General features: G+C 39.6%; 16 non-coding genes across 16 annotated transcripts; all 16 read right to left on the bottom strand.

Moving 5' to 3' along the window:
- Positions 1 to 124: 124 nt before the first annotated feature.
- On the bottom strand, positions 125 to 197 carry TRNAV-CAC (transfer RNA valine (anticodon CAC)). The gene has a single exon. It is a non-coding gene; the product is annotated as a tRNA-Val (tRNA).
- Positions 198 to 497: 300 nt separating this feature from the next.
- Positions 498 to 569, bottom strand: TRNAP-UGG (transfer RNA proline (anticodon UGG)). The gene has a single exon. It is a non-coding gene; the product is annotated as a tRNA-Pro (tRNA).
- A 2,166-nt stretch (positions 570 to 2,735) lies between these two features.
- On the bottom strand, positions 2,736 to 2,808 carry TRNAV-CAC (transfer RNA valine (anticodon CAC)). The gene has a single exon. It is a non-coding gene; the product is annotated as a tRNA-Val (tRNA).
- Positions 2,809 to 3,108: 300 nt separating this feature from the next.
- Positions 3,109 to 3,180, bottom strand: TRNAP-UGG (transfer RNA proline (anticodon UGG)). Its single transcript has one exon. It is a non-coding gene; the product is annotated as a tRNA-Pro (tRNA).
- A 2,166-nt stretch (positions 3,181 to 5,346) lies between these two features.
- On the bottom strand, positions 5,347 to 5,419 carry TRNAV-CAC (transfer RNA valine (anticodon CAC)). The gene has a single exon. It is a non-coding gene; the product is annotated as a tRNA-Val (tRNA).
- A 300-nt stretch (positions 5,420 to 5,719) lies between these two features.
- Positions 5,720 to 5,791, bottom strand: TRNAP-UGG (transfer RNA proline (anticodon UGG)). The gene has a single exon. It is a non-coding gene; the product is annotated as a tRNA-Pro (tRNA).
- A 2,120-nt stretch (positions 5,792 to 7,911) lies between these two features.
- On the bottom strand, positions 7,912 to 7,984 carry TRNAV-CAC (transfer RNA valine (anticodon CAC)). Its single transcript has one exon. It is a non-coding gene; the product is annotated as a tRNA-Val (tRNA).
- Positions 7,985 to 8,284: 300 nt separating this feature from the next.
- TRNAP-UGG (transfer RNA proline (anticodon UGG)) lies at positions 8,285 to 8,356 on the bottom strand. The gene has a single exon. It is a non-coding gene; the product is annotated as a tRNA-Pro (tRNA).
- A 2,151-nt stretch (positions 8,357 to 10,507) lies between these two features.
- TRNAV-CAC (transfer RNA valine (anticodon CAC)) lies at positions 10,508 to 10,580 on the bottom strand. Its single transcript has one exon. It is a non-coding gene; the product is annotated as a tRNA-Val (tRNA).
- A 300-nt stretch (positions 10,581 to 10,880) lies between these two features.
- TRNAP-UGG (transfer RNA proline (anticodon UGG)) lies at positions 10,881 to 10,952 on the bottom strand. The gene has a single exon. It is a non-coding gene; the product is annotated as a tRNA-Pro (tRNA).
- A 2,142-nt stretch (positions 10,953 to 13,094) lies between these two features.
- TRNAV-CAC (transfer RNA valine (anticodon CAC)) lies at positions 13,095 to 13,167 on the bottom strand. The gene has a single exon. It is a non-coding gene; the product is annotated as a tRNA-Val (tRNA).
- Positions 13,168 to 13,467: 300 nt separating this feature from the next.
- Positions 13,468 to 13,539, bottom strand: TRNAP-UGG (transfer RNA proline (anticodon UGG)). The gene has a single exon. It is a non-coding gene; the product is annotated as a tRNA-Pro (tRNA).
- A 2,113-nt stretch (positions 13,540 to 15,652) lies between these two features.
- On the bottom strand, positions 15,653 to 15,725 carry TRNAV-CAC (transfer RNA valine (anticodon CAC)). Its single transcript has one exon. It is a non-coding gene; the product is annotated as a tRNA-Val (tRNA).
- A 300-nt stretch (positions 15,726 to 16,025) lies between these two features.
- Positions 16,026 to 16,097, bottom strand: TRNAP-UGG (transfer RNA proline (anticodon UGG)). Its single transcript has one exon. It is a non-coding gene; the product is annotated as a tRNA-Pro (tRNA).
- A 2,168-nt stretch (positions 16,098 to 18,265) lies between these two features.
- On the bottom strand, positions 18,266 to 18,338 carry TRNAV-CAC (transfer RNA valine (anticodon CAC)). Its single transcript has one exon. It is a non-coding gene; the product is annotated as a tRNA-Val (tRNA).
- Positions 18,339 to 18,638: 300 nt separating this feature from the next.
- Positions 18,639 to 18,710, bottom strand: TRNAP-UGG (transfer RNA proline (anticodon UGG)). The gene has a single exon. It is a non-coding gene; the product is annotated as a tRNA-Pro (tRNA).
- Between the last annotated feature and the right edge of the window lie 1,343 nt (positions 18,711 to 20,053).

The raw sequence follows: 20,053 nt of genomic DNA, 5'->3' as shown, positions 1-20,053 counted from the left end.
ACTTTAGTGTTTTTAAGAGAATTCACTTTCTTGGAATGAGTCTGCATGAAACCATCTTCAGGGCCTGGACAATTTCATGGCAAAATGGCACCTCTCAACATTGCAGCCAAGACAATATAACAACTGTTTCTGCCCGGTTTCGAACCGGGGACCTTTCGCGTGTGAGGCGAACGTGATAACCACTACACTACAGAAACAGATGTCTACAGTTGATTCTTCTGTGATGAAACTTCTCAAAACAGGCTATTCCAAGGGCCTCTGGTTTTAGATTTCTTTCATGCAACCTTCCCAGACAGCCCTAGCTGAACGCTTGTATATGCCATGCAAGTTCAGCATTTTTGCAAAATGCTTAAAGAGAAATGTTTCCTAATTGCTCAGGCAGGGCAAGGTTAAAAGCATGAGACTCTAGCAAATATTCACCCACTACTGCAAAGAGAAAATTGATATTGGCTTTGAAATGCATACTTCAATACTACTTTAAAAAAGCACCAATGAAAGGGCTCGTCCGGGATTTGAACCCGGGACCTCTCGCACCCAAAGCGAGAATCATACCCCTAGACCAACGAGCCTTCGAAAGGCCTGCACCTCTGAAAAGCTAATACCAGCTCTAAGCACGCAATGAAGATCATGCTGGGGACTTTTTCATGCTTGGTCTGTGAATACACATGAAATTCAGTGTCAACTTACCCTTTCTCAAATGATATCACTATCATTTATAAGTGTCCCCTTTTATTTTGTCCCAGCATTGGACACGTCTTACAGGAAGTCAGCACTTATTTATCTATTTCTGCAGTGGCTAGACCCTAAAGAGAAAGAATAAAAAGCTGTTCATAACAACATAAGAAACACATGTTGCATTTTTTCTCAAATGCTTATTCCCTTTGTGCAAATCGGAATGCCAAGCTGAATAACTGGGTCACAGATTCTGGCTAATTATCTTTCCCTTGAATGCAAGTAGCAATAAAAACTGCCTAATGCAGGACTAAAGCATTCCTTGCAAGCCTCTAACATCATAACATAACTGAGCTGCTGGTAGCAAGCTAAGCAATACCTTCCCAAAATGAGAAGTACATGTGCTAATCCGCTCAATCAGCGCTCGATCAGGCTCGATCAGGCGAGATATAGAAAAGGTGGAAAGGGTCCAAATGGCTGTCCCTTCCTTTTTAGGGTGGGTCCTTCTGACTATCATAGGATTGCTTGTATAAGTGGCCAGGGTCAGAGAAAAAACTTTCAACCCTTCTCAGTGTTCTATCCAGAAGCAGGCATTTTCTGTGCCTTTAATTTCAGGCTTTTCCCAGCAGTCTCTGTTCTGCCTATGTAAATTAACAAAAGCAGTGCTTATTCATCACTTACTCTAATGTCCTTACTGTCCAGAAAGCTCTGCCTAAGTATGCTTTTTTTCTTTTTCAGTGAAATTCTAAATGTTTTTTTCTGCCCAGTCTATGGCAGTAGAATGCTGCTTATGATGCCACATTTTGTTGAATCACCAAGGTACAACTACAGAGGAATATATGAGTCTGAACGACATGGAACTCTTAGCTAACACATCACAATGTGTGATGCTTGCCAACCAAGCACTAGATTCTGGAGCGCTGATGATCAGAACATTCTGCTCCTGAAGGAAAGGAAAGACAGCTTGATGGAAAATAAAGTCTCAGTTTATATTAACGCTCTCTCTCTCCGAATATCTATCTATCTATCTATCTATCTATCTATCTATCTATCTATCTATCTATCTATCTATCTATCTATCTATCTATCTATCTATCTATCTATCTATCTATCTATCTATCTATCTATCTATCTATCTATCTATCTATCTATCTATCTATCTATCTATCTATCTATCTATCTATCTATCTATATATGGATACCTGCGTACACATACATATAGATATGCCATGCATTCCTTTAGATTTGTTCCAACCTCTTACCATTTATTTGAGAATCCCTACTTTTCAAGTGACTGCAAATGAAGTCATTTCCGGCACTTTTTGGCCGGTGCAAGGTAACAAAAACACATGCCAACTTTTAATACAAATCATTGGTCTCTTTATTAACGCGCACTGTCAAACATGGGGCTTTCACACGTCAGGTAAACATGATAACCAATACACAACAGAAGCAGATGTAGATTGCTTATCAATGCCAGGATAGAATAGTTGTGAATTGAGTAATAGAAGGGCCCCTGAATTGATACTTATTATATACAGCCTGTAAGATAGTGAAAAATGCAGGCTAGGAAAGGAGATGCAAATATCAATGTATTAGAAAAATACATAAAGAGGAGTGATTTGCTTTTATTCATTCAAGGCTAGAAAAAATCAACATACTATTGCAAGCATTCATACACCACCAAATAGAAATAAACAATTCTGACATTAAACGTAAAGGTGACGATGCATTTGTATCATCACCTTGAGAAGGGTCACCGAGGAATTGAGCCCAGGGCTTCTGCACTTAAACACCAGAAACACTCCACTAAACTAAGATGCCTGTTGGTGCCAACAATTCCCAAAGTTAATGCATGTTCTAGGTGAGCAATGAACAGAATGCAGGGCTCTTATGAAAGCGAGGTCTGTGAATCAACAGATACATCCACATGCCAATTACTTTAGTGTTTTTAAGAGAATTCACTTTCTTGGAATGAGTCTGCATGAAACCATCTTCAGGGCCTGGACAATTTCATGGCAAAATGGCACCTCTCAACATTGCAGCCAAGACAATATAACAACTGTTTCTGCCCGGTTTCGAACCGGGGACCTTTCGCGTGTGAGGCGAACGTGATAACCACTACACTACAGAAACAGATGTCTACAGTTGATTCTTCTGTGATGAAACTTCTCAAAACAGGCTATTCCAAGGGCCTCTGGTTTTAGATTTCTTTCATGCAACCTTCCCAGACAGCCCTAGCTGAACGCTTGTATATGCCATGCAAGTTCAGCATTTTTGCAAAATGCTTAAAGAGAAATGTTTCCTAATTGCTCAGGCAGGGCAAGGTTAAAAGCATGAGACTCTAGCAAATATTCACCCACTACTGCAAAGAGAAAATTGATATTGGCTTTGAAATGCATACTTCAATACTACTTTAAAAAAGCACCAATGAAAGGGCTCGTCCGGGATTTGAACCCGGGACCTCTCGCACCCAAAGCGAGAATCATACCCCTAGACCAACGAGCCTTCGAAAGGCCTGCACCTCTGAAAAGCTAATACCAGCTCTAAGCACGCAATGAAGATCATGCTGGGGACTTTTTCATGCTTGGTCTGTGAATACACATGAAATTCAGTGTCAACTTACCCTTTCTCAAATGATATCACTATCATTTATAAGTGTCCCCTTTTATTTTGTCCCAGCATTGGACACGTCTTACAGGAAGTCAGCACTTATTTATCTATTTCTGCAGTGGCTAGACCCTAAAGAGAAAGAATAAAAAGCTGTTCATAACAACATAAGAAACACATGTTGCATTTTTTCTCAAATGCTTATTCCCTTTGTGCAAATCGGAATGCCAAGCTGAATAACTGGGTCACAGATTCTGGCTAATTATCTTTCCCTTGAATGCAAGTAGCAATAAAAACTGCCTAATGCAGGACTAAAGCATTCCTTGCAAGCCTCTAACATCATAACATAACTGAGCTGCTGGTAGCAAGCTAAGCAATACCTTCCCAAAATGAGAAGTACATGTGCTAATCCGCTCAATCAGCGCTCGATCAGGCTCGATCAGGCGAGATATAGAAAAGGTGGAAAGGGTCCAAATGGCTGTCCCTTCCTTTTTAGGGTGGGTCCTTCTGACTATCATAGGATTGCTTGTATAAGTGGCCAGGGTCAGAGAAAAAACTTTCAACCCTTCTCAGTGTTCTATCCAGAAGCAGGCATTTTCTGTGCCTTTAATTTCAGGCTTTTCCCAGCAGTCTCTGTTCTGCCTATGTAAATTAACAAAAGCAGTGCTTATTCATCACTTACTCTAATGTCCTTACTGTCCAGAAAGCTCTGCCTAAGTATGCTTTTTTTCTTTTTCAGTGAAATTCTAAATGTTTTTTCTGCCCAGTCTATGGCAGTAGAATGCTGCTTATGATGCCACATTTTGTTGAATCACCAAGGTACAACTACAGAGGAATATATGAGTCTGAACGACATGGAACTCTTAGCTAACACATCACAATGTGTGATGCTTGCCAACCAAGCACTAGATTCTGGAGCGCTGATGATCAGAACATTCTGCTCCTGAAGGAAAGGAAAGACAGCTTGATGGAAAATAAAGTCTCAGTTTATATTAACGCTCTCTCTCTCCCAATATCTATCTATCTATCTATCTATCTATCTATCTATCTATCTATCTATCTATCTATCTATCTATCTATCTATCTATCTATCTATCTATCTATCTATCTATCTATCTATCTATCTATCTATCTATCTATCTATCTATCTATCTATCTATCTATCTATCTATCTATCTATCTATCTATCTATATATGGATACCTGCGTACACATACATATAGATATGCCAGGCATTCCTTTAGATTTGTTCCAACCTCTTACCATTTATTTGAGAATCCCTACTTTTCAAGTGACTGCAAATGAAGTCATTTCCGGCACTTTTTGGCCGGTGCAAGGTAACAAAAACACATGACAACTTTTAATAAAAATCATTGGTCTCTTTATTAACGCGCACTGTCAAACATGGGGCTTTCACACGTCAGGTAAACATGATAACCAATATACAACAGAAGCAGATGTAGATTGCTTATCAATGCCGGGATAGAACAGTTGTGAATTGAGTAGAAGAAGGGCCCCTGAATTGATACTTATTATATACAGCCTGTAAGATAGTGAAAAATGCAGGCTAGGAAAGGAGATGCAAATATCAATGTATTAGAAAAATACATAAAGAGGAGTGATTTGCTTTTATTCATTCAAGGCTAGAAAAAATCAACATACTATTGCAAGCATTCATACAACCACCAAATAGAAATAAACAATTCTGACATTAAACATAAAGGTGACGATGCATTTGTATCATCACCTTGAGAAGGGTCACCGAGGAATTGAGCCCAGGGCTTCTGCACTTAAACACCAGAAACACTCCACTAAACTAAGATGCCTGTTGGTGCCAACAATTCCCAAAGTTAATGCATGTTCTAGGTGAGCAATGAACAGAATGCAGGGCTCTTTTCAAAGCGAGGTCTGTGAATCAACAGATACATCCACATGCCAATTACTTTAGTGTTTTTAAGAGAATTCACTTTCTTGGAACGAGTCTGCATGAAACCATCTTCAGGGCCTGGACAATTTCATGGCAAAACGGCACCTCTCAACATTGCAGACAAGACAATATAACAACTGTTTCTGCCCGGTTTCGAACCGGGGACCTTTCGCGTGTGAGGCAAACGTGATAACCACTACACTACAGAAACAGATGTCTACAGTTGATTCTTCTGTGATGAAACTTCTCAAAACAGGCTATTCCAAGGGCCTCTGGTTTTAGATTTCTTTCATGCAACCTTCCCAGACAGCCCTAGCTGAACGCTTGTATATGCCATGCAAGTTCAGCATTTTTGCAAAATGCTTAAAGAGAAATGTTTCCTATTTGCTCAGGCAGGGCAAGGTTAAAAGCATGAGACTCTAGCAAATATTCATCCACTACTGCAAAGAGAAAATTGATATTGGCTTTGAAATGCATACTTCAATACTACTTTAAAAAAGCACCAATGAAAGGGCTCGTCCGGGATTTGAACCCGGGACCTCTCGCACCCAAAGCGAGAATCATACCCCTAGACCAACGAGCCTTCGAAAGACCCGCACCTCTGAAAAGCTAATACCAGCTCTAAGCACGCAATGAAGATCATGCTGGGGACTTTTTCATGCTTGGTCTGTGAATACACATGAAATTCAGTGTCAACTTACCCTTTCTCAAATGATATCACTATCATTTATAAGTGTCCCCTTTTATTTTGTCCCAGCATTGGACACGTCTTACAGGAAGTCAGCACTTATTTATCTATTTCTGCAGTGGCTAGACCCTAAAGAGAAAGAATAAAAAGCTGTTCATAACAACATAAGAAACACATGTTGCATTTTTTCTCAAATGCTTATTCCCTTTGTGCAAATCGGAATGCCAAGCTGAATAACTGGGCCACAGATTCTGGCTAATTATCTTTCCCTTGAATGCAAGTAGCAATAAAAACTGCCTAATGCAGGACTAAAGCATTCCTTGCAAGCCTCTAACATCATAACATAACTGAGCTGCTGGTAGCAAGCTAAGCAATACCTTCCAAAAATGAGAAGTACATGTGCTAATCCGCTCAATCAGGCTCGATCAGGCGAGATATAGAAAAGGTGGAAAGGGTCCAAATGGCTGTCCCTTCCTTTTTAGGGTGGGTCCTTCTGACTATCATAGGATTGCTTGTATAAGTGGCCAGGGTCAGAGAAAAAACTTTCAACCCTTCTCAGTGTTCTATCCAGAAGCAGGCATTTTCTGTGCCTTAAATTTCAGGCTTTTCCCAGCAGTCTCTGTTCTGCCTATGTAAATTAACAAACGCAGTGCTTATTCATCACTTACTCTAATGTCCTTACTGTCCAGAAAGCTCTGCCTAAGTATGCTTTTTTTCTTTTTCAGTGAAATTCTAAATGTTTTTTCTGCCCAGTCTATGGCAGTAGAATGCTGCTTATGATGCCACATTTTGTTGAATCACCAAGGTACAACTACAGAGGAATATATGAGTCTGAACGACATGGAACTCTTAGCTAACACATCACAATGTGTGATGCTTGCCAACCAAGCACTAGATTCTGGAGCGCTGATGATCAGAACATTCTGCTCCTGAAGGAAAGGAAAGACAGCTTGATGGAAAATAAAGTCTCAGTTTATATTAACGCTCTCTCTCTCCCAATATCTATCTATCTATCTATCTATCTATCTATCTATCTATCTATCTATCTATCTATCTATCTATCTATCTATCTATCTATCTATCTATCTATCTATCTATCTATCTATCTATCTATCTATCTATCTATCTATCTATCTATCTTTATATATGGATACCTGCGTACACATACATATAGATATGCCAGGCATTCCTTTAGATTTGTTCCAACCTCTTACCATTTATTTGAGAATCCCTACTTTTCAAGTGACTGCAAATGAAGTCATTTCCGGCACTTTTTGGCCGGTGCAAGGTAACAAAAACACATGACAACTTTTAATAAAAATCATTGGTCTCTTTATTAACGCGCACTGTCAAACATGGGGCTTTCACACGTCAGGTAAACATGATAACCAATATACAACAGAAGCAGATGTAGATTGCTTATCAATGCCGGGATAGAACAGTTGTGAATTGAGTAGAAGAAGGGCCCCTGAATTGATACTTATTATATACAGCCTGTAAGATAGTGAAAAATGCAGGCTAGGAAAGGAGATGCAAATATCAATGTATTAGAAAAATACATAAAGAGGAGTGATTTGCTTTTATTCATTCAAGGCTAGAAAAAATCAACATACTATTGCAAGCATTCATACACCACCAAATAGAAATAAACAATTCTGACATTAAACGTAAAGGTGACGATGCATTTGTATCATCACCTTGAGAAGGGTCACCGAGGAATTGAGCCCAGGGCTTCTGCACTTAAACACCAGAAACACTCCACTAAACTAAGATGCCTGTTGGTGCCAACAATTCCCAAAGTTAATGCATGTTCTAGGTGAGCAATGAACAGAATGCAGGGCTCTTTTCAAAGCGAGGTCTGTGAATCAACAGATACATCCACATGCCAATTACTTTAGTGTTTTTAAGAGAATTCACTTTCTTGGAACGAGTCTGCATGAAACCATCTTCAGGGCCTGGACAATTTCATGGCAAAACGGCACCTCTCAACATTGCAGCCAAGACAATATAACAACTGTTTCTGCCCGGATTCGAACCGGGGACCTTTCGCGTGTGAGGCAAACGTGATAACCACTACACTACAGAAACAGATGTCTACAGTTGATTCTTCTGTGATGAAACTTCTCAAAACAGGCTATTCCAAGGGCCTCTGGTTTTAGATTTCTTTCATGCAACCTTCCCAGACAGCCCTAGCTGAACGCTTGTATATGCCATGCAAGTTCAGCATTTTTGCAAAATGCTTAAAGAGAAATGTTTCCTATTTGCTCAGGCAGGGCAAGGTTAAAAGCATGAGACTCTAGCAAATATTCATCCACTACTGCAAAGAGAAAATTGATATTGGCTTTGAAATGCATACTTCAATACTACTTTAAAAAAGCACCAATGAAAGGGCTCGTCCGGGATTTGAACCCGGGACCTCTCGCACCCAAAGCGAGAATCATACCCCTAGACCAACGAGCCTTCGAAAGACCCACACCTCTGAAAAGCTAATACCAGCTCTAAGCACGCAATGAAGATCATGCTGGGGACTTTTTCATGCTTGGTCTGTGAATACACATGAAATTCAGTGTCAACTTACCCTTTCTCAAATGATATCACTATCATTTATAAGTGTCCCCTTTTATTTTGTCCCAGCATTGGACACGTCTTACAGGAAGTCAGCACTTATTTATCTATTTCTGCAGTGGCTAGACCCTAAAGAGAAAGAATAAAAAGCTGTTCATAACAACATAAGAAACACATGTTGCATTTTTTCTCAAATGCTTATTCCCTTTGTGCAAATCGGAATGCCAAGCTGAATAACTGGGCCACAGATTCTGGCTAATTATCTTTCCCTTGAATGCAAGTAGCAATAAAAACTGCCTAATGCAGGACTAAAGCATTCCTTGCAAGCCTCTAACATCATAACATAACTGAGCTGCTGGTAGCAAGCTAAGCAATACCTTCCCAAAATGAGAAGTACATGTGCTAATCCGCTCAATCAGCGCTCGATCAGGCTCGATCAGGCGAGATATAGAAAAGGTGGAAAGGGTCCAAATGGCTGTCCCTTCCTTTTTAGGGTGGGTCCTTCTGACTATCATAGGATTGCTTGTACGAGTGGCCAGGGTCAGAGAAAAAACTTTCAACCCTTCTCAGTGTTCTATCCAGAAGCAGGCATTTTCTGTGCCTTTAATTTCAGGCTTTTCCCAGCAGTCTCTGTTCTGCCTATGTAAATTAACAAAAGCAGTGCTTATTCATCACTTACTCTAATGTCCTTACTGTCCAGAAAGCTCTGCCTAAGTATGCTTTTTTTCTTTTTCAGTGAAATTCTAAATGTTTTTTCTGCCCAGTCTATGGCAGTAGAATGCTGCTTATGATGCCACATTTTGTTGAATCACCAAGGTACAACTACAGAGGAATATATGAGTCTGAACGACATGGAACTCTTAGCTAACACATCACAATGTGTGATGCTTGCCAACCAAGCACTAGATTCTGGAGCGCTGATGATCAGAACATTCTGCTCCTGAAGGAAAGGAAAGACAGCTTGATGGAAAATAAAGTCTCAGTTTATATTAACGCTCTCTCTCTCCCAATATCTATCTATCTATCTATCTATCTATCTATCTATCTATCTATCTATCTATCTATCTATCTATCTATCTATCTATCTATCTATCTATCTATCTATCTATCTATCTATCTATCTATCTATCTATCTATCTATCTATCTATCTATCTATCTATCTATCTATCTTTATATATGGATACCTGCGTACACATACATATAGATATGCCATGCATTCCTTTAGATTTGTTCCAACCTCTTACCATTTATTTGAGAATCCCTACTTTTCAAGTGACTGCAAATGAAGTCATTTCCGGCACTTTTTGGCCGGTGCAAGGTAACAAAAACACATGACAACTTTTAATAAAAATCATTGGTCTCTTTATTAATGCGCACTGTCAAACATGGGGCTTTCACACGTCAGGTAAACATGATAACCAATATACAACAGAAGCAGATGTAGATTGCTTATCAATGCCGGGATAGAACAGTTGTGAATTGAGTAGAAGAAGGGCCCCTGAATTGATACTTATTATATACAGCCTGTAAGATAGTGAAAAATGCAGGCTAGGAAAGGAGATGCAAATATCAATGTATTAGAAAAATACATAAAGAGGAGTGATTTGCTTTTATTCATTCAAGGCTAGAAAAAATCAACATACTATTGCAAGCATTCATACACCACCAAATAGAAATAAACAATTCTGACATTAAACGTAAAGGTGATGATGCATTTGTATCATCACCTTGAGAAGGGTCACCGAGGAATTGAGCCCAGGGCTTCTGCACTTAAACACCAGAAACACTCCACTAAACTAAGATGCCTGTTGGTGCCAACAATTCCCAAAGTTAATGCATGTTCTAGGTGAGCAATGAACAGAATGCAGGGCTCTTATGAAAGCGAGGTCAGTGAATCAACAGATACATCCACATGCCAATTACTTTAGTGTTTTTAAGAGAATTCACTTTCTTGGAACGAGTCTGCATGAAACCATCTTCAGGGCCTGGACAATTTCATGGCAAAACGGCACCTCTCAACATTGCAGCCAAGACAATATAACAACTGTTTCTGCCCGGTTTCGAACCGGGGACCTTTCGCGTGTGAGGCAAACGTGATAACCACTACACTACAGAAACAGATGTCTACAGTTGATTCTTCTGTGATGAAACTTCTCAAAACAGGCTATTCCAAGGGCCTCTGGTTTTAGATTTCTTTCATGCAACCTTCCCAGACAGCCCTAGCTGAACGCTTGTATATGCCATGCAAGTTCAGCATTTTTGCAAAATGCTTAAAGAGAAATGTTTCCTATTTGCTCAGGCAGGGCAAGGTTAAAAGCATGAGACTCTAGCAAATATTCATCCACTACTGCAAAGAGAAAATTGATATTGGCTTTGAAATGCATACTTCAATACTACTTTAAAAAAGCACCAATGAAAGGGCTCGTCCGGGATTTGAACCCGGGACCTCTCGCACCCAAAGCGAGAATCATACCCCTAGACCAACGAGCCTTCGAAAGACCCGCACCTCTGAAAAGCTAATACCAGCTCTAAGCACGCAATGAAGATCATGCTGGGGACTTTTTCATGCTTGGTCTGTGAATACACATGAAATTCAGTGTCAACTTACCCTTTCTCAAATGATATCACTATCATTTATAAGTGTCCCCTTTTATTTTGTCCCAGCATTGGACACGTCTTACAGGAAGTCAGCACTTATTTATCTATTTCTGCAGTGGCTAGACCCTAAAGAGAAAGAATAAAAAGCTGTTCATAACAACATAAGAAACACATGTTGCATTTTTTCTCAAATGCTTATTCCCTTTGTGCAAATCGGAATGCCAAGCTGAATAACTGGGCCACAGATCTGGCTAATTATCTTTCCCTTGAATGCAAGTAGCAATAAAAACTGCCTAATGCAGGACTAAAGCATTCCTTGCAAGCCTCTAACATCATAACATAACTGAGCTGCTGGTAGCAAGCTAAGCAATACAAGCTAAGCAATACCTTCCCAAAATGAGAAGTACATGTGCTAATCCGCTCAATCAGCGCTCGATCAGGCTCGATCAGGCGAGATATAGAAAAGGTGGAAAGGGTCCAAATGGCTGTCCCTTCCTTTTTAGGGTGGGTCCTTCTGACTATCATAGGATTGCTTGTACGAGTGGCCAGGGTCAGAGAAAAAACTTTCAACCCTTCTCAGTGTTCTATCCAGAAGCAGGCATTTTCTGTGCCTTTAATTTCAGGCTTTTCCCAGCAGTCTCTGTTCTGCCTATGTAAATTAACAAAAGCAGTGCTTATTCATCACTTACTCTAATGTCCTTACTGTCCAGAAAGCTCTGCCTAAGTATGCTTTTTTTCTTTTTCAGTGAAATTCTAAATGTTTTTTCTGCCCAGTCTATGGTAGTAGAATGCTGCTTATGATGCCACATTTTGTTGAATCACCAAGGTACAACTACAGAGGAATATATGAGTCTGAACGACATGGAACTCTTAGCTAACACATCACAATGTGTGATGCTTGCCAACCAAGCACTAGATTCTGGAGCGCTGATGATCAGAACATTCTGCTCCTGAAGGAAAGGAAAGACAGCTTGATGGAAAATAAAGTCTCAGTTTATATTAACGCTCTCTCTCTCCGAATATCTATCTATCTATCTATCTATCTATCTATCTATCTATCTATCTATCTATCTATCTATCTATCTATCTATCTATCTATCTATCTATCTATCTATCTATCTATCTATCTATCTATCTATCTATCTATCTATCTATCTATCTATATATGGATACCTGCGTACACATACATATAGATATGCCATGCATTCCTTTAGATTTGTTCCAACCTCTTACCATTTATTTGAGAATCCCTACTTTTCAAGTGACTGCAAATGAAGTCATTTCCGGCACTTTTTGGCCGGTGCAAGGTAACAAAAACACATGCCAACTTTTAATACAAATCATTGGTCTCTTTATTAACGCGCACTGTCAAACATGGGGCTTTCACACGTCAGGTAAACATGATAACCAATACACAACAGAAGCAGATGTAGATTGCTTATCAATGCCAGGATAGAATAGTTGTGAATTGAGTAATAGAAGGGCCCCTGAATTGATACTTATTATATACAGCCTGTAAGATAGTGAAAAATGCAGGCTAGGAAAGGAGATGCAAATATCAATGTATTAGAAAAATACATAAAGAGGAGTGATTTGCTTTTATTCATTCAAGGCTAGAAAAAATCAACATACTATTGCAAGCATTCATACACCACCAAATAGAAATAAACAATTCTGACATTAAACGTAAAGGTGACGATGCATTTGTATCATCACCTTGAGAAGGGTCACCGAGGAATTGAGCCCAGGGCTTCTGCACTTAAACACCAGAAACACTCCACTAAACTAAGATGCCTGTTGGTGCCAACAATTCCCAAAGTTAATGCATGTTCTAGGTGAGCAATGAACAGAATGCAGGGCTCTTATGAAAGCGAGGTCTGTGAATCAACAGATACATCCACATGCCAATTACTTTAGTGTTTTTAAGAGAATTCACTTTCTTGGAATGAGTCTGCATGAAACCATCTTCAGGGCCTGGACAATTTCATGGCAAAATGGCACCTCTCAACATTGCAGCCAAGACAATATAACAACTGTTTCTGCCCGGTTTCGAACCGGGGACCTTTCGCGTGTGAGGCGAACGTGATAACCACTACACTACAGAAACAGATGTCTACAGTTGATTCTTCTGTGATGAAACTTCTCAAAACAGGCTATTCCAAGGGCCTCTGGTTTTAGATTTCTTTCATGCAACCTTCCCAGACAGCCCTAGCTGAACGCTTGTATATGCCATGCAAGTTCAGCATTTTTGCAAAATGCTTAAAGAGAAATGTTTCCTAATTGCTCAGGCAGGGCAAGGTTAAAAGCATGAGACTCTAGCAAATATTCACCCACTACTGCAAAGAGAAAATTGATATTGGCTTTGAAATGCATACTTCAATACTACTTTAAAAAAGCACCAATGAAAGGGCTCGTCCGGGATTTGAACCCGGGACCTCTCGCACCCAAAGCGAGAATCATACCCCTAGACCAACGAGCCTTCGAAAGGCCTGCACCTCTGAAAAGCTAATACCAGCTCTAAGCACGCAATGAAGATCATGCTGGGGACTTTTTCATGCTTGGTCTGTGAATACACATGAAATTCAGTGTCAACTTACCCTTTCTCAAATGATATCACTATCATTTATAAGTGTCCCCTTTTATTTTGTCCCAGCATTGGACACGTCTTACAGGAAGTCAGCACTTATTTATCTATTTCTGCAGTGGCTAGACCCTAAAGAGAAAGAATAAAAAGCTGTTCATAACAACATAAGAAACACATGTTGCATTTTTTCTCAAATGCTTATTCCCTTTGTGCAAATCGGAATGCCAAGCTGAATAACTGGGTCACAGATTCTGGCTAATTATCTTTCCCTTGAATGCAAGTAGCAATAAAAACTGCCTAATGCAGGACTAAAGCATTCCTTGCAAGCCTCTAACATCATAACATAACTGAGCTGCTGGTAGCAAGCTAAGCAATACCTTCCCAAAATGAGAAGTACATGTGCTAATCCGCTCAATCAGCGCTCGATCAGGCTCGATCAGGCGAGATATAGAAAAGGTGGAAAGGGTCCAAATGGCTGTCCCTTCCTTTTTAGGGTGGGTCCTTCTGACTATCATAGGATTGCTTGTATAAGTGGCCAGGGTCAGAGAAAAAACTTTCAACCCTTCTCAGTGTTCTATCCAGAAGCAGGCATTTTCTGTGCCTTTAATTTCAGGCTTTTCCCAGCAGTCTCTGTTCTGCCTATGTAAATTAACAAAAGCAGTGCTTATTCATCACTTACTCTAATGTCCTTACTGTCCAGAAAGCTCTGCCTAAGTATGCTTTTTTTCTTTTTCAGTGAAATTCTAAATGTTTTTTCTGCCCAGTCTATGGCAGTAGAATGCTGCTTATGATGCCACATTTTGTTGAATCACCAAGGTACAACTACAGAGGAATATATGAGTCTGAACGACATGGAACTCTTAGCTAACACATCACAATGTGTGATGCTTGCCAACCAAGCACTAGATTCTGGAGCGCTGATGATCAGAACATTCTGCTCCTGAAGGAAAGGAAAGACAGCTTGATGGAAAATAAAGTCTCAGTTTATATTAACGCTCTCTCTCTCCGAATATCTATCTATCTATCTATCTATCTATCTATCTATCTATCTATCTATCTATCTATCTATCTATCTATCTATCTATCTATCTATCTATCTATCTATCTATCTATCTATCTATCTATCTATCTATCTATCTATCTATCTATCTATCTATTATATGGATACCTGCGTACACATACATATAGATATGCCATTAATTCCTTTAGATTTGTTCCAACCTCTTACCATTTATTTGAGAATCCCTACTTTTCAAGTGACTGCAAATGAAGTCATTTCCGGCACTTTTTGGCCGGTGCAAGGTAACAAAAACACATGCCAACTTTTAATACAAATCATTGGTCTCTTTATTAACGCGCACTGTCAAACATGGGGCTTTCACACGTCAGGTAAACATGATAACCAATACACAACAGAAGCAGATGTAGATTGCTTATCAATGCCAGGATAGAATAGTTGTGAATTGAGTAATAGAAGGGCCCCTGAATTGATAGATAGTGAAAAATGCAGGCTAGGAAAGGAGATGCAAATATCAATGTATTAGAAAAATACATAAAGAGGAGTGATTTGCTTTTATTCATTCAAGGCTAGAAAAAATCAACATACTATTGCAAGCATTCATACACCACCAAATAGAAATAAACAATTCTGACATTAAACGTAAAGGTGACGATGCATTTGTATCATCACCTTGAGAAGGGTCACCGAGGAATTGAGCCCAGGGCTTCTGCACTTAAACACCAGAAACACTCCACTAAACTAAGATGCCTGTTGATGCCAACAATTCCCAAAGTTAATGCATGTTCTAGGTGAGCAATGAACAGAATGCAGGGCTCTTATGAAAGCGAGGTCTGTGAATCAACAGATACATCCACATGCCAATTACTTTAGTGTTTTTAAGAGAATTCACTTTCTTGGAATGAGTCTGCATGAAACCATCTTCAGGGCCTGGACAATTTCATGGCAAAATGGCACCTCTCAACATTGCAGCCAAGACAATATAACAACTGTTTCTGCCCGGTTTCGAACCGGGGACCTTTCGCGTGTGAGGCGAACGTGATAACCACTACACTACAGAAACAGATGTCTACAGTTGATTCTTCTGTGATGAAACTTCTCAAAACAGGCTATTCCAAGGGCCTCTGGTTTTAGATTTCTTTCATGCAACCTTCCCAGACAGCCCTAGCTGAACGCTTGTATATGCCATGCAAGTTCAGCATTTTTGCAAAATGCTTAAAGAGAAATGTTTCCTAATTGCTCAGGCAGGGCAAGGTTAAAAGCATGAGACTCTAGCAAATATTCACCCACTACTGCAAAGAGAAAATTGATATTGGCTTTGAAATGCATACTTCAATACTACTTTAAAAAAGCACCAATGAAAGGGCTCGTCCGGGATTTGAACCCGGGACCTCTCGCACCCAAAGCGAGAATCATACCCCTAGACCAACGAGCCTTCGAAAGGCCTGCACCTCTGAAAAGCTAATACCAGCTCTAAGCACGCAATGAAGATCATGCTGGGGACTTTTTCATGCTTGGTCTGTGAATACACATGAAATTCAGTGTCAACTTACCCTTTCTCAAATGATATCACTATCATTTATAAGTGTCCCCTTTTATTTTGTCCCAGCATTGGACACGTCTTACAGGAAGTCAGCACTTATTTATCTATTTCTGCAGTGGCTAGACCCTAAAGAGAAAGAATAAAAAGCTGTTCATAACAACATAAGAAACACATGTTGCATTTTTTCTCAAATGCTTATTCCCTTTGTGCAAATCGGAATGCCAAGCTGAATAACTGGGTCACAGATTCTGGCTAATTATCTTTCCCTTGAATGCAAGTAGCAATAAAAACTGCCTAATGCAGGACTAAAGCATTCCTTGCAAGCCTCTAACATCATAACATAACTGAGCTGCTGGTAGCAAGCTAAGCAATACCTTCCCAAAATGAGAAGTACATGTGCTAATCCGCTCAATCAGCGCTCGATCAGGCTCGATCAGGCGAGATATAGAAAAGGTGGAAAGGGTCCAAATGGCTGTCCCTTCCTTTTTAGGGTGGGTCCTTCTGACTATCATAGGATTGCTTGTATAAGTGGCCAGGGTCAGAGAAAAAACTTTCAACCCTTCTCAGTGTTCTATCCAGAAGCAGGCATTTTCTGTGCCTTTAATTTCAGGCTTTTCCCAGCAGTCTCTGTTCTGCCTATGTAAATTAACAAAAGCAGTGCTTATTCATCACTTACTCTAATGTCCTTACTGTCCAGAAAGCTCTGCCTAAGTATGCTTTTTTTCTTTTTCAGTGAAATTCTAAATGTTTTTTTCTGCCCAGTCTATGGCAGTAGAATGCTGCTTATGATGCCACATTTTGTTGAATCACCAAGGTACAACTACAGAGGAATATATGAGTCTGAACGACATGGAACTCTTAGCTAACACATCACAATGTGTGATGCTTGCCAACCAAGCACTAGATTCTGGAGCGCTGATGATCAGAACATTCTGCTCCTGAAGGAAAGGAAAGACAGCTTGATGGAAAATAAAGTCTCAGTTTATATTAACGCTCTCTCTCTCCGAATATCTATCTATCTATCTATCTATCTATCTATCTATCTATCTATCTATCTATCTATCTATCTATCTATCTATCTATCTATCTATCTATCTATCTATCTATCTATCTATCTATCTATCTATCTATCTATCTATCTATCTATCTATCTATCTATCTATCTATCTATCTATCTATCTATCTTTATATATGGATACCTGCGTACACATACATATAGATATGCCATGCATTCCTTTAGATTTGTTCCAACCTCTTACCATTTATTTGAGAATCCCTACTTTTCAAGTGACTGCAAATGAAGTCATTTCCGGCACTTTTTGGCCGGTGCAAGGTAACAAAAACACATGCCAACTTTTAATACAAATCATTGGTCTCTTTATTAACGCGCACTGTCAAACATGGGGCTTTCACACGTCAGGTAAACATGATAACCAATACACAACAGAAGCAGATGTAGATTGCTTATCAATGCCAGGATAGAATAGTTGTGAATTGAGTAATAGAAGGGCCCCTGAATTGATACTTATTATATACAGCCTGTAAGATAGTGAAAAATGCAGGCTAGGAAAGGAGATGCAAATATCAATGTATTAGAAAAATACATAAAGAGGAGTGATTTGCTTTTATTCATTCAAGGCTAGAAAAAATCAACATACTATTGCAAGCATTCATACACCACCAAATAGAAATAAACAATTCTGACATTAAACGTAAAGGTGACGATGCATTTGTATCATCACCTTGAGAAGGGTCACCGAGGAATTGAGCCCAGGGCTTCTGCACTTAAACACCAGAAACACTCCACTAAACTAAGATGCCTGTTGGTGCCAACAATTCCCAAAGTTAATGCATGTTCTAGGTGAGCAATGAACAGAATGCAGGGCTCTTATGAAAGCGAGGTCTGTGAATCAACAGATACATCCACATGCCAATTACTTTAGTGTTTTTAAGAGAATTCACTTTCTTGGAATGAGTCTGCATGAAACCATCTTCAGGGCCTGGACAATTTCATGGCAAAATGGCACCTCTCAACATTGCAGCCAAGACAATATAACAACTGTTTCTGCCCGGTTTCGAACCGGGGACCTTTCGCGTGTGAGGCGAACGTGATAACCACTACACTACAGAAACAGATGTCTACAGTTGATTCTTCTGTGATGAAACTTCTCAAAACAGGCTATTCCAAGGGCCTCTGGTTTTAGATTTCTTTCATGCAACCTTCCCAGACAGCCCTAGCTGAACGCTTGTATATGCCATGCAAGTTCAGCATTTTTGCAAAATGCTTAAAGAGAAATGTTTCCTAATTGCTCAGGCAGGGCAAGGTTAAAAGCATGAGACTCTAGCAAATATTCACCCACTACTGCAAAGAGAAAATTGATATTGGCTTTGAAATGCATACTTCAATACTACTTTAAAAAAGCACCAATGAAAGGGCTCGTCCGGGATTTGAACCCGGGACCTCTCGCACCCAAAGCGAGAATCATACCCCTAGACCAACGAGCCTTCGAAAGGCCTGCACCTCTGAAAAGCTAATACCAGCTCTAAGCACGCAATGAAGATCATGCTGGGGACTTTTTCATGCTTGGTCTGTGAATACACATGAAATTCAGTGTCAACTTACCCTTTCTCAAATGATATCACTATCATTTATAAGTGTCCCCTTTTATTTTGTCCCAGCATTGGACACGTCTTACAGGAAGTCAGCACTTATTTATCTATTTCTGCAGTGGCTAGACCCTAAAGAGAAAGAATAAAAAGCTGTTCATAACAACATAAGAAACACATGTTGCATTTTTTCTCAAATGCTTATTCCCTTTGTGCAAATCGGAATGCCAAGCTGAATAACTGGGTCACAGATTCTGGCTAATTATCTTTCCCTTGAATGCAAGTAGCAATAAAAACTGCCTAATGCAGGACTAAAGCATTCCTTGCAAGCCTCTAACATCATAACATAACTGAGCTGCTGGTAGCAAGCTAAGCAATACCTTCCCAAAATGAGAAGTACATGTGCTAATCCGCTCAATCAGCGCTCGATCAGGCTCGATCAGGCGAGATATAGAAAAGGTGGAAAGGGTCCAAATGGCTGTCCCTTCCTTTTTAGGGTGGGTCCTTCTGACTATCATAGGATTGCTTGTATAAGTGGCCAGGGTCAGAGAAAAAACTTTCAACCCTTCTCAGTGTTCTATCCAGAAGCAGGCATTTTCTGTGCCTTTAATTTCAGGCTTTTCCCAGCAGTCTCTGTTCTGCCTATGTAAATTAACAAAAGCAGTGCTTATTCATCACTTACTCTAATGTCCTTACTGTCCAGAAAGCTCTGCCTAAGTATGCTTTTTTTCTTTTTCAGTGAAATTCTAAATGTTTTTTCTGCCCAGTCTATGGCAGTAGAATGCTGCTTATGATGCCACATTTTGTTGAATCACCAAGGTACAACTACAGAGGAATATATGAGTCTGAACGACATGGAACTCTTAGCTAACACATCACAATGTGTGATGCTTGCCAACCAAGCACTAGATTCTGGAGCGCTGATGATCAGAACATTCTGCTCCTGAAGGAAAGGAAAGACAGCTTGATGGAAAATAAAGTCTCAGTTTATATTAACGCTCTCTCTCTCCCAATATCTATCTATCTATCTATCTATCTATCTATCTATCTATCTATCTATCTATCTATCTATCTATCTATCTATCTATCTATCTATCTATCTATCTATCTATCTATCTATCTATCTATCTATCTATCTATCTATCTATCTATCTATCTATCTATCTATCTATCTATCTATCTATCTATCTATCTATCTATCTTTATATATGGATACCTGCGTACACATACATATAGATATG

Source organism: Lissotriton vulgaris, unplaced genomic scaffold, assembly GCF_964263255.1.
Source record: "Lissotriton vulgaris unplaced genomic scaffold, aLisVul1.2 SCAFFOLD_4897, whole genome shotgun sequence".
Classification (NCBI taxonomy): domain Eukaryota; kingdom Metazoa; phylum Chordata; class Amphibia; order Caudata; family Salamandridae; genus Lissotriton; species Lissotriton vulgaris.
This window is presented reverse-complemented; position numbering and strand designations above follow the sequence as displayed.